This window comes from Callorhinus ursinus, unplaced genomic scaffold (genome assembly GCF_003265705.2).
Source record: "Callorhinus ursinus isolate GAN/ISIS: 27379988/994484 unplaced genomic scaffold, GSC_fseal_2.0 scaffold8, whole genome shotgun sequence".
NCBI classification, from domain to species: domain Eukaryota; kingdom Metazoa; phylum Chordata; class Mammalia; order Carnivora; family Otariidae; genus Callorhinus; species Callorhinus ursinus.
Genome location: NW_027397070.1, coordinates 21495253 through 21506297, shown reverse-complemented (window position 1 = coordinate 21506297; position 11045 = coordinate 21495253). Strand labels below are relative to the sequence as shown.

The following is an 11045-nucleotide window of genomic DNA, read 5'->3' as shown; positions in this document are numbered from 1 at the left end:
TCAGTAAAGTTGCAGGATACAAAATCAACAAACAGAAATCCGTTCCATTTCTGTACACCAATAATGAAGCAGCAGAAAAATATTTCAAGGAATTGATCCCATTTATAATTTCACCAAATACTGTAAAATAGCTAGGAATAAACCAACCAAAGAAGTAAAATATCTGTACTCTGAAAACTATAGAACACTTATGAAAGAAATTGAAGAGGACACAAAGAAATGGGAAAAAGTCCATGCTCATATACTAAAAGAACAAATATTGTTAAAATGTCTATACTACCCAACACAATCTACATACACATTTAATGCAATCCCTATCAAAATACCAACAACAATTTTCACAGAGCTAGAGCAAACAATCCTACAATTTGTATGGAACCACAGAAGACCTGGAATAGCCAAAGCAATATTGAAAAAGAAAAGCAAACCTAGAGGCATCACAATTCCAGACCTTAAGCTCTATTACAAAGTTGTAATCATCAAGACAGTATGGCACTGGCACAGAAACAGACCCATAGATCAATGGAACAGAGTAGAGAAACCAGAAATGGACCCTCAACTCTATGGTCAACTAATCTTTGACAAAGCAGGAAAGAATGTCCAGTGGAAAAAAGACAGTCTCTTCAACAAATGGTGTTGGGAAAATTGGACAGCCACATGCAAAAGAATGAAACTGGACCATTTCCTTAAACCATACACAAAAAATAGACTCAAAATGGATGAAAGATCTAAATGTGAGACAGGAATCCATCAAAATCTTAAAGGAGGCTTTATGGCGAAGGAGAGGCCTCTACCCAGACTCCATCTATACCAGGGCTCTTAGACTTAAAGCATGCCCAAGCTCAAGCAACGAAGAAGAAAGCTAAAAGCCAAAGCAAAAAGATTATTCAAAAAAAGAGAAGCCTCTCACTTTCAGCCCAAGCTAATTACACCTCCTCCTCTGCCACCCTCACCAGAAAGAGTGGTTATTCCTTCAGCAGATACATCCCTTAGCAGAAGCTGGCTAAGACCATCCTGGAACTTCAGATTTCCCAATATCAAAGATACTATAAAACTTTGGACAAATAGAATGTGGTCTATATACCACTGGTGCCAGAACTGCATGGCCCAGAGTTTAGAAGTATTGAAAGACACCATCTTTCCATCCCGTTTCTGCCACCAAGAACTTCACAGTCTAAAACAACGGTTTTGCATTTTGGAAAGTGAATTATGCAAGCTCCAGGAAACACTGAAGACTGTCTCTGAAAAATCTTCCTGCCCAAGCTGTGGTCAAACATTTACAAATGTGCCCGCCTGTGTGCTAGCCACCCCTGGAGAATCTCAAGCTGTACTTCCTCCCACGCTGCCGCAGCCATCCAGCCACCTTCCACCTGTGCCTCCACCCCCCCCACCTCCTCCTCTGCCTCCGCCACCACCACCTACAACACCTGTGCCGCTCAGAAGATCTGATCGCACTAAAGCACTTCAGGCTGGACCATTAAAAAAAAGACGGACCCATGCAGATAACAGTTGAACATCTACTGACTGTGAAATTAAAGAAGACACTGTTTTGATGAAAGGAAGAAGCTTGTACCATCACCAAAGGCAGAGAGTCCACTAGTTACTGTCTCTGACCTGCAGCGTGTCACCCTGAAGCCCAACTCCAAAGTGCTATCAACTCGAGTTACAAATGTCTTGATTACCCCTGGTAAAAGCCAAATAGATCTGCAGAAACTACTTAGAAAAGTTGTTGTAGAGAGGAGCCCAGGTGGAACCCCACTTACCAATAAAGAAAACATGGAAACAGGAACTGGTCTGACTCCAGTAATGACCCGGGCCTTGAGGAGAAAGTTTCAGATGGCTCACCCTAGAAGCCCAACTCAAACCCTGCCACTTTCTACAAGCAGCTTTGATGAACAAAACTGATGCCAGCTCTGCCTGACACCACATGATGATCCATAAAATACACAGATAAAATCACCCCAACCTTTTTTTTAATGTAGTAGGGTGTATATAAATAATTATACTAATATATAATTCCATTTGAAGAATTAAAGTATGTATGGAGCCCCCATACATACTGTGGTATAAAGTGGGTATTTGGGTATTTTTTTAGTTTGCATGATCAATAAGAGAACAGAAGGGAAAATGCATTCCCCAAAGTGAAGTTTTTTCTGGAATTACCCAATTCAGGTTGGAGAGGCTGTTCAAATTTAACTAGATAACAAATTTATACTCAGTAGGTGCACTTTTGACATTAAGAAAATAACCTGATTCCCGGGCGCCTGGGTGGCTCAGTTGGTTAAGCGACTGCCTTCGGCTCAGGTCATGATCCTGGAGTCCCAGGATCAAGTCCCGCGTCAGGCTCCCTGCTCAGCAGGGAGTCTGCTTCTCCCTCTGACCCTATCCCCTCTGATGTGCTCTCTTTCTCTCATTCTCTCTCTCAAATAAATAAATAAAATCTAAAAAAATAATAATAATAACCTGATTCCTTAAAAAATAAAATGAAATAACCCCCCCAAAAAAAATCTTAAAGGAGAACACAGGCACACAGGCAGGAACTTCTTTGACCTTGGCCACAGGAACTTCTTGCTAGACATGTCTCCAAAGGCAAGGGAAACAAAGGCAAAATGAACTATTGGGACTTTATCAAGATAAAAAGCTTTTGCTCAGCAAAGGAAATAGTTGACAAAACCAAAAGACAATGGACAGAATGGGAGAAGGTACTTTCAAATGATGTATTAGATAAAGGGCTAGTATCCAAAATCTAAAAAAAACATCAAATTCAACACCCAAAGGATAATCGAATCAAGAAATGGGCAGAAGACATGAACAGACATTTCTGCAAAGAAGACATCCAAATGGCCAAGAGACACATGGAAAAGTGCTCAATATCACTCAGCATCAGGGACATACAAACCAAAACCACAATGAGATACCACCTCACACCTGTCAGAAGGCTAAAATTAACAGTATAGGAAACAACAAATATTGGTGAGTATGCAGAAAAAGGGGAACCCTCTTACATTGTTGTTGGGAATGCAAACTGGTGAAGTCACTCTGGAAAACAGTATGAAGTTTCCTCAAAAAGTTAAAAATAGAACTACCCTATGATCTGGCAATTGCACTCCTAGGTATTTACCCAAGGAACACAAAAATACTGATTCAAAGGGATACATATACTCCAGTGCTTATCGCAGCATTATCAACAATAGCCAAATTATGGAAAGGGCCCAAATGTCCATCAGCTGATGAATGGATAAAGAAGAGCTGATATATGTATAATGGAATATTACTCAGCCATCACAAAGAATGAAATTTTACCATTTGCAATGACACAGTTAAAGCTAGAGTGTATTATGCTAAGTGAACTAAGTCAGTCAGAGAAAGACGAATACCATATGATTTCACTCATATGTGGAATTTAAGAACAACACAGATGAACATAGGGGAAGGCAGGGGAAAAAGAGAGAGAGGCACACCATAAGAGACTCTTAACTATAGAGAACAAACTGAGGGTTGCTGGAAGGAAGGTTGGTAGGGAGATGGGCTAAATGAGTGATGGGTATTAAGGAGGGCACTTGATGTGATGAGCACTGGGTATTGTATGTAACTGATGAATCACTAAATTCTGTTCCTCAAACTAATATTATACTATTTTTAACTAGCATTTAAATAAAACCTTGAAACAATAAAAGAATATATGAATAAATAAACATAGATGGTCCATCAATGTGAAAAACAGGTTATTCAGTGTAGTGACAACACTTGATATACAGATAGATTTGCAAATCCTCAGGAATAACTCCACCACCACAATCCAGAGGCTTGATGCTAACTAACTGGGAAAAATAGAAATAGATAAAAAGTTTCTAAGAGAAAGTATCTTAATTTAAATAGAGAGAGAAGGATATCCTCTGACAGAGAGAGACTAAAGAAAAAAGAAGTTTGTTGTAGTACAACCCCTACAATTACTACACTGCTCTTTTAAATAGCTTTAGTTTGTTTCAATATGTTATTTGCATTTTGTTTCAGAAAGATTTAAGAGCAAATTGTTTCCATTTTTATCTATAACCTATGGTGACACAAAGTGAACTGGGTTCTATAAATTACCATGAAGAGCAGTGAGCCAGCTGTTTAGCAGAACAAAGCCCTGAGGTTATGACAAGCAAAAGAGGAATGTGGTGTTTGCAACTGCAGATTAAAATTGAGGAAGAAAAACATTTGAATTGCAAACACCATATTAAAAGTGGACACTACTTGCTTTATGCAATAGTTTTGCAGGCCTGAGGTAAGAAATAAAAAATTGGTAGCTCTATTTAGTACCACTGAATACTTGGACTACTTTTGTTTCCTCAAGTCCATTAGAGTATCTAGTTCTCTACTAGAAGTATACATTAAGGTCATTTACCTTTGATTGCTTCCAGCTAGTAAATATTTTTAGGGAGTTTTAAAGCTTTATTTTGGTCACAGTCATGATCAGAGAGCTTAATAAAGCCACTTAGTGTAGGACCATGACTAGTTTTGCTGTGTCTACAGACATTTTGTCACAGAATCAAAGTTAACTTTTTTTTTAATTCTCTGCCACAGAAGAACCCAGACATGCTCTATTTGCAAACTGACTGCATGAAACGAAAAGCACAGTAATTCTGAAGCTGTTGGCTTGGGTAAAATGAGAATGCAATTAAAAAGAAAAAGTTACTAAAAGAACATGCTGGGAATTGAAAATAAAAATCTGAAATGATGTCCCCAGCCTGCCCATAAGGTCTTTCTCAGACTATAGAAAACTATCTCAAATGCTCTACTTGTCCCAGAGTCCATGTTCTTGACCTGTTGTTGCCTCTTCTTGTGTTTTCTGTTTTTAATAATTTCTGCAAATAATCCAAATGATTTACATTCAGAATATTTGCTGTATTGCCCCGTTGCTATTATTTGTTCATTAGTATATTTGGGGGGAAAAGTGATTTATAGAGTCCTATCATATCCTTCTTTTAATTCTAACCTCCTTTCCCAACACCACACTATTTTCACCAAGTACATTCCCAATATCTTCAGGAAAATTCCAGCCCATATTTTAAGCTAAAATTGATTCTTGAGAATATAAATACTTGAAAAGAAGGAAAATCTGTTTTACTTTGTTTCTCCATACACAAATAGTATACAAAACTCAGATTCTTTTTATTTTTTTTAAAGGTTTTATTTATTTATTTGACAGGGAGAGACATAGCAAGAGAGGGAACACAAGCAGGGGGAGTGGGAGAGGGAGAAGCAGGCTTCCCGCAGAGCAGGGAGCCCCATGTGGGGCTCAATCCCAGGACCCTGGGATCATGACCTGAGCCAAAGGCAGACGCTTAATGACCGAGCCACCCAGGCGCCCCCTCAGATTCTTTTTAAATATGTTTCATAGGGATAGCTGATTTAGAACAGAAGGGAAACTTGGGGATCATCTAGTGAAACACTCTCACTTTGCACATAAAGAAGTTGGGGCCCATATGATTTACTGAGGGTGACCCGTTTAGTGGCAGAGCTAGTGCCAGATAGTTCCCAGGTCCATAAACCAAAAGCCCTGGTGATGTTAAATATGTGTGCTGAAGTCAGAATCCTCCCAGCTGATAAGGAGTAACTTCATTCTTCCATTTTCTGTTTCCATGATGACTGCCCTGTTTTAGGTTTTAATCTCTATTTTGTATGACTTCAAATTCTCATTTTTCTAAGTTAATTATCTAATACTCCAATACTACATTAATCTTCCTAAGAATCTCCTTTTATCTATTTTGACAAAGCCAGACTTCCTTTTCTCTAGGTCTCTTCCGAAAATGATCACAACCAAAATTCACATCCAATCTGAAGTTTGATATCCGAGAATATTTTTCCCTAGGATAATTGGGATGAGATAAAGTCAGCTTCAGTGATTGAGCAGAGGAAGACAGAAGAGACCAGTTTCCACACTGAAGAAAGAAAATTTGATTTCTGACACAGTTTGTCATGACAATCCAACTTTCAGAATTAAGAGAGACCTGGACATTAGCTATTCCAACCATTTCCCACAGAGTGCACCTTGGAACTCAGAGGCACAAGATAGTAGTGTCAATGATTTTGTGCCCAGGTAGACAGGAAATCACACAGTTATACCAAGTTAAATGGATTTCTTTCCTGTAAAATTCTCAGAACTTTTTATGCTAACAGGCCTAGTGACATACCAAGACAGGGAAATTATAGGCAATATTCCCAAATTTATTTGAGCAAGAAACTCTTTTACAAAGGATCCCACAGAATTATGGTTTTGAGGGATATCATTGGGGAATATGCTGATTTAGACCAATTTGATAAATTGTATCTTACTTAGTGCCAGAGTCAGAGCAAGAACCAAATCTCTTTATTTTCAAACCTAGTGTTTACTGACAGGAACATTTCTGTCTGTCTTAGCCTTTTTTGGTTGCAAGCAACTTCTTTAAGCTACATCAAATAAGAAAAAAATGGTGAGGGGGCAGAGATAAGCAGGGAGCCTCATCCCAGGTGACATGATTACAGGACTCAAGAAGGGCTGCTCTTAGAAGAAGCATGGAGATTGCCATCTCTAGCACAAAACTCAAATTGAAAAGTTTGATTCTCGGGGCACCTGGGTAGCTCAGTTGGTTAAGCGTCTGCCTTTGGCTCAGGTCACAATCCCAGGGTCCTGGGATCGAGCCTCACATCAGGCTCCCAGCTCAGCAGACAGCCTGCTTCTCCCTCTCCCTGTGCTGCTCCCCCTGCTTGTGTGCTCCCTCGCTCTCTCTCTCTCTGTCAAATAAATAAATAAAATCTTTAAAAAAAAAGAAAGGTTTAATTCTCTGTTGAATAATGATAAGCACTGAAGAATTCATTGAATGTATAAAGAAAAAGCATTAAAACTATTTAAATTAAACTTTAAACAAAAATCACATGCAGAAACTCTTGTGACATAAATTAAGGGAACCTTTTAAAAATATTTAAAATTTTGTAGATAAATTCCCACTATCCAAAAATGGAATATTTTTTAAAAAAGGAATATTTTAAGCAATAATAATAGTAACTTCAATTGGTTGAAAAGATAATCAAAGAAGTTTATGTTTAATATGTGTGTGTGTGTGAGAAGATGAGGAGAAGCTTCCCTTTAGAGAAGTTTTCCAACTAATAAGTTAAAAAGGAATGATGGAATTATGTCACCCTAATGAAATAATGGATCTAGGCAATGATCAAGTCCTCTAAATCATAAAAAGAAAGAAACACAATATTCTTTGGACTCCTGATGGATCCTCCTATGAAGTATTCTTGTTCTAAAATTGAAGATGAATTTCATCAATCTATTTCCAAATACCTTTTAAGGTAAATACAGGAGACAAAGGAACATGTTAGATAACACCAGTGTGGTGCAATCAGCAAAATTAATAATGCAGGAAAGTCTACAGGGCCAATGCCCTGGTTTCTTCAACAAATATTCATGGACAAAAAAGAGGGACAGGGAAATTATAGATTTAAAGACACAGTAACTAATTTCAAATGTATGTCCTTTATTTGGATGCTGACTTAATATTATTTTTAATTGTGATAATGTTATTTTTTAAGTGGTTACCTTTTCGAGATCCATATAGGCACTATTTATAGGCACATAATTTAAAATAATCCAGTGGTGGGGCGGGTTTAAAAAGAAAATGATAATTGTTGATGCTCGGTGATGGCTACACAAAGTGCTCATTATACTATTCTCTCTACTTCTGCATATGTTTCAAATTATTCTTAAAAAAAGCTTTTATAACATCTGTTGCCATATCACAGTACAGTTTTTTTATAATCAAGGGTTTTTTGGTTGTTCAAGGATCAATACAGACATTTCAATTTGTACACAATTCTTAACGTACTTCCCAAAAATCTAAAAAATCACATAGCTGTGATTCTTTTCTAAAAGTTTTTCCATGACCTTCCAGCCTAAAATTTGGAGGCAAATTTTCCTTAACAGTATATCAAGTACCAATATCTTCAACTGTTGATGCGCTGTTACATTTTTAGTTCCATTAATTCACAATTTAATATAGTATACACTATATACACAAATTTTCAGTCTTGCACAGCACATTAACTAAGTTACTAGTAAAACTGGACTACCATGACCAAGACGTTTCAGAGCACACAAAATTCTGACAGGGAGAGCCGAGATAAAGGAGTGGTTTTCTTTAGAAAACAATTCTACCAAACACAACATGGGAATAGAAATAATTTAAAATGTCCAAGACATATTAAATGCACGACTGACTCCAAATTGCCATTTAGTATGCTTGGTATTATAGGACATAAAACCTACCTCATCTATAGGATGTTGAGATGACACCCAAGACAATCAGAGCCTCTCATATTCAATATCCCACTATTTTCTGGGTGTACCAAAAATGAAATAACCAGCAAATGATTTCCCCTCTAAAAAAAAAAAAAAAAAAGCATTTACATTTAAAAAGTGGGATGAGGAGAAAGTCCCTCCTTAAAAATGTTTCTAGAGCTACTAAAAAACTTGCATTTACAAAATAGTTAACAGAAATGTTCCTCTGGATTGTACAAGAAGGGTGACAGGGAACACTGGTAAGACATGGTATATGATATTAATTAGACTTGGCTTCTTTCTCTTCTGCTTTATCAGAGACTGGATTGTCCTCATTTTTAGTTTCTCCGTTTTCTGCAGGTAAGTCTTTGTTTCTTGGGTATCTACTTTACCCTGCTTTCCCTTTGCTCCCCTTTCCCCTTTGTTTGCACTTGTCTGAAGATTGATCCTTTCCTGCCACCTTTTTTGGCTTCGTTTCCACTTTTGCAGGAGCAGATTTGGTTGACAACATCGCTGATCTCCTCTTGGAGACCTCCTTTGCCATCCCCTTGGCGGAACTGACCCTCCTTTTGGGCATCGTGGCCGCGGGGCAGGCCGCCATGATACGCGGTCCACAGAGAACATTTGCGAAGCTGGGCTGCCCAGAGCTGATGCTCTTTCTGCTCCCACGGCCAACCCCTTAGCTGCTGCGACCACCTGCCCACAGTACAGTTTTTTATACCACATCAGACTTTCAGCCAAAAGAAGATAATCAGTGCCTAATTATAAGATGATCAAAGTTTTCATATATATATATATATATTAATAAAATTTACTCTTCAAATATTCCTTCCTTACCTACAAGAATTTTCAATCTGTTTTCCACTGAAAATATCATATAGTAATGATAACTACCATTTATTGAATACCATTTATTCAGAAATTAGTATAAAAGAAAATACATAAAATTGATTTATCCCAGTTTACCTGTTTTCATTTTATGTTTGATGTCATTTTGAATCTTCATGACAAAATTTAAAAGCATACATCACAAAAGTTAGAAGGAAAATACTACTCTTTAACTCTTTTCCAGGTTAACCCCATTTCATGCTATCCTTTCTGCTGCATTCACTGTGCATGTGTGTACAAAATCTGTAGCTTGATATCATGGATTCACTCTGTATTTCACCAGCTATTTCATAAATGTATTTATTTATTCCCCAATCTATTATATTGTAAATAATCCAAGGATAAGGTCCTTATAAATTACTTGGAAAATCCCTAGGTCTGAATAAATCCTATTGGGTAGTTGAAAGAGAAAAATTATTGTATATGTTTAAAATACATGTTTTTCTTCCGACACGAACATTTTTTTTTCATTAAATGTAAAATGTTGGTCTTGTTGAGAAGATATGTGAAACCCAAGCCCTGCCACTTACATTGGTTGTTAGACAAATCATTTAATAACATGGAAGAAGCCTAAACACTTAGGAAGTATAATATAAATCATAAAATAGATAAATGACATTGCCTATAGGGAAGGCTTTAGACCAGAGGCTAGCAAGCTCTCCCTATAAGGGGCCAGCTAGTAAATATTTTAGGCTTTGCAGACCATACATAACAATCTCTGTTGCAACTATTGAACGCTACCAATATAGCCCAGGAGCAACCACAAACAATGTAAACAAATGACACTGGCTATGTTCCAACAAAACTCTAGTTATGACACTGAAATTTGGGGTTTATGTTATTTTCATGTATTGTGAAATATTATTCTACTTTAAAAAAATAGTATTCTACTTTTGATGTTTTCTTAACCACTTAAAAGTGTAAAAACCATTCTTAGGTTGCAAGCCCTACAGAGACAGTGGGCCAGATTTGACAGGCTATTGTTTGCTAACCCCTGCTTTATACAGACCCTTTCCAGAGTCTGATCAATAACTAGAACTGATTTTCTTGTTAATTTTATTCTATTTCTTAAAGCACTACAAAAACAGGCATCTTTATTTATACATTTATTACTTATTTGAAGCGTGATACATAATTGCAACATCAGAAACAAATGATTTTAATATGAAGAATCTTCAGTATATTTTTGATTGAAATTTTTGTTTCACGTATTTTAAATGTTCAGGTAAAAAGAATCCTGGCAACTTTAAAAGTCTCTGGCAGGATCCAAGCTATAAAACAGCTGGAAGAATTAAAGGCTATTAAAAAGGTAATCTTATGTGACCTTGAACGATTACTATTTATACCAATGTGGGTGACAACAGCCAGGGGAGAGTGAGTTTAACTTAGGGACTCTAAATGCAAAGGAGGACTTAGTTAGAGACTATGAAAGAGAGAAGTCATCAGTCTACTGTGTAAGTGGAGTAAGGGTGGTGGACATGTTTGTACTGAGTTCTGAGGTAGAGGATGAAGAAATATCTTGTGCAATAACTACCACAGTGTGGAAAAAAATCAGAGTGCAACATATGTAGTTCTCCCTGATAAGTAGTATATTGGGGAGAAGGGGTGGTTTGAGAAGATGATCTTGGAGATAATGAGTGCTCAAAATGCAATTTAATGCCTTCTCTGTGAAAACTTGCATGCAAATAATTTGAAGACCTAGTAAACACATCTCTTCCAAATGCCTGAATCCTTAAGTACCTGAATCAAGAATGAAGATGTATATAAACACTAGATGATTTCAATTCTAAGAAAAGATTCAAAGTGACAATATTTTATTAATCAACACCTTAATACTAAAGTATCTATT

The 11045-nt window shown here is 37.0% G+C and overlaps 2 pseudogenes; one reads left to right on the top strand and one right to left on the bottom strand.

The window, feature by feature from the left end:
- The first annotated feature begins 783 nt into the window (after window positions 1-783).
- LOC112821767 (proline-rich protein 11 pseudogene) lies at window positions 784-2078 on the top strand (annotated as a pseudogene).
- Window positions 2079-8588: 6510 nt separating this feature from the next.
- Window positions 8589-8885, bottom strand: LOC141373162 (non-histone chromosomal protein HMG-14 pseudogene; annotated as a pseudogene).
- Window positions 8886-11045: the final 2160 nt, after the last annotated feature.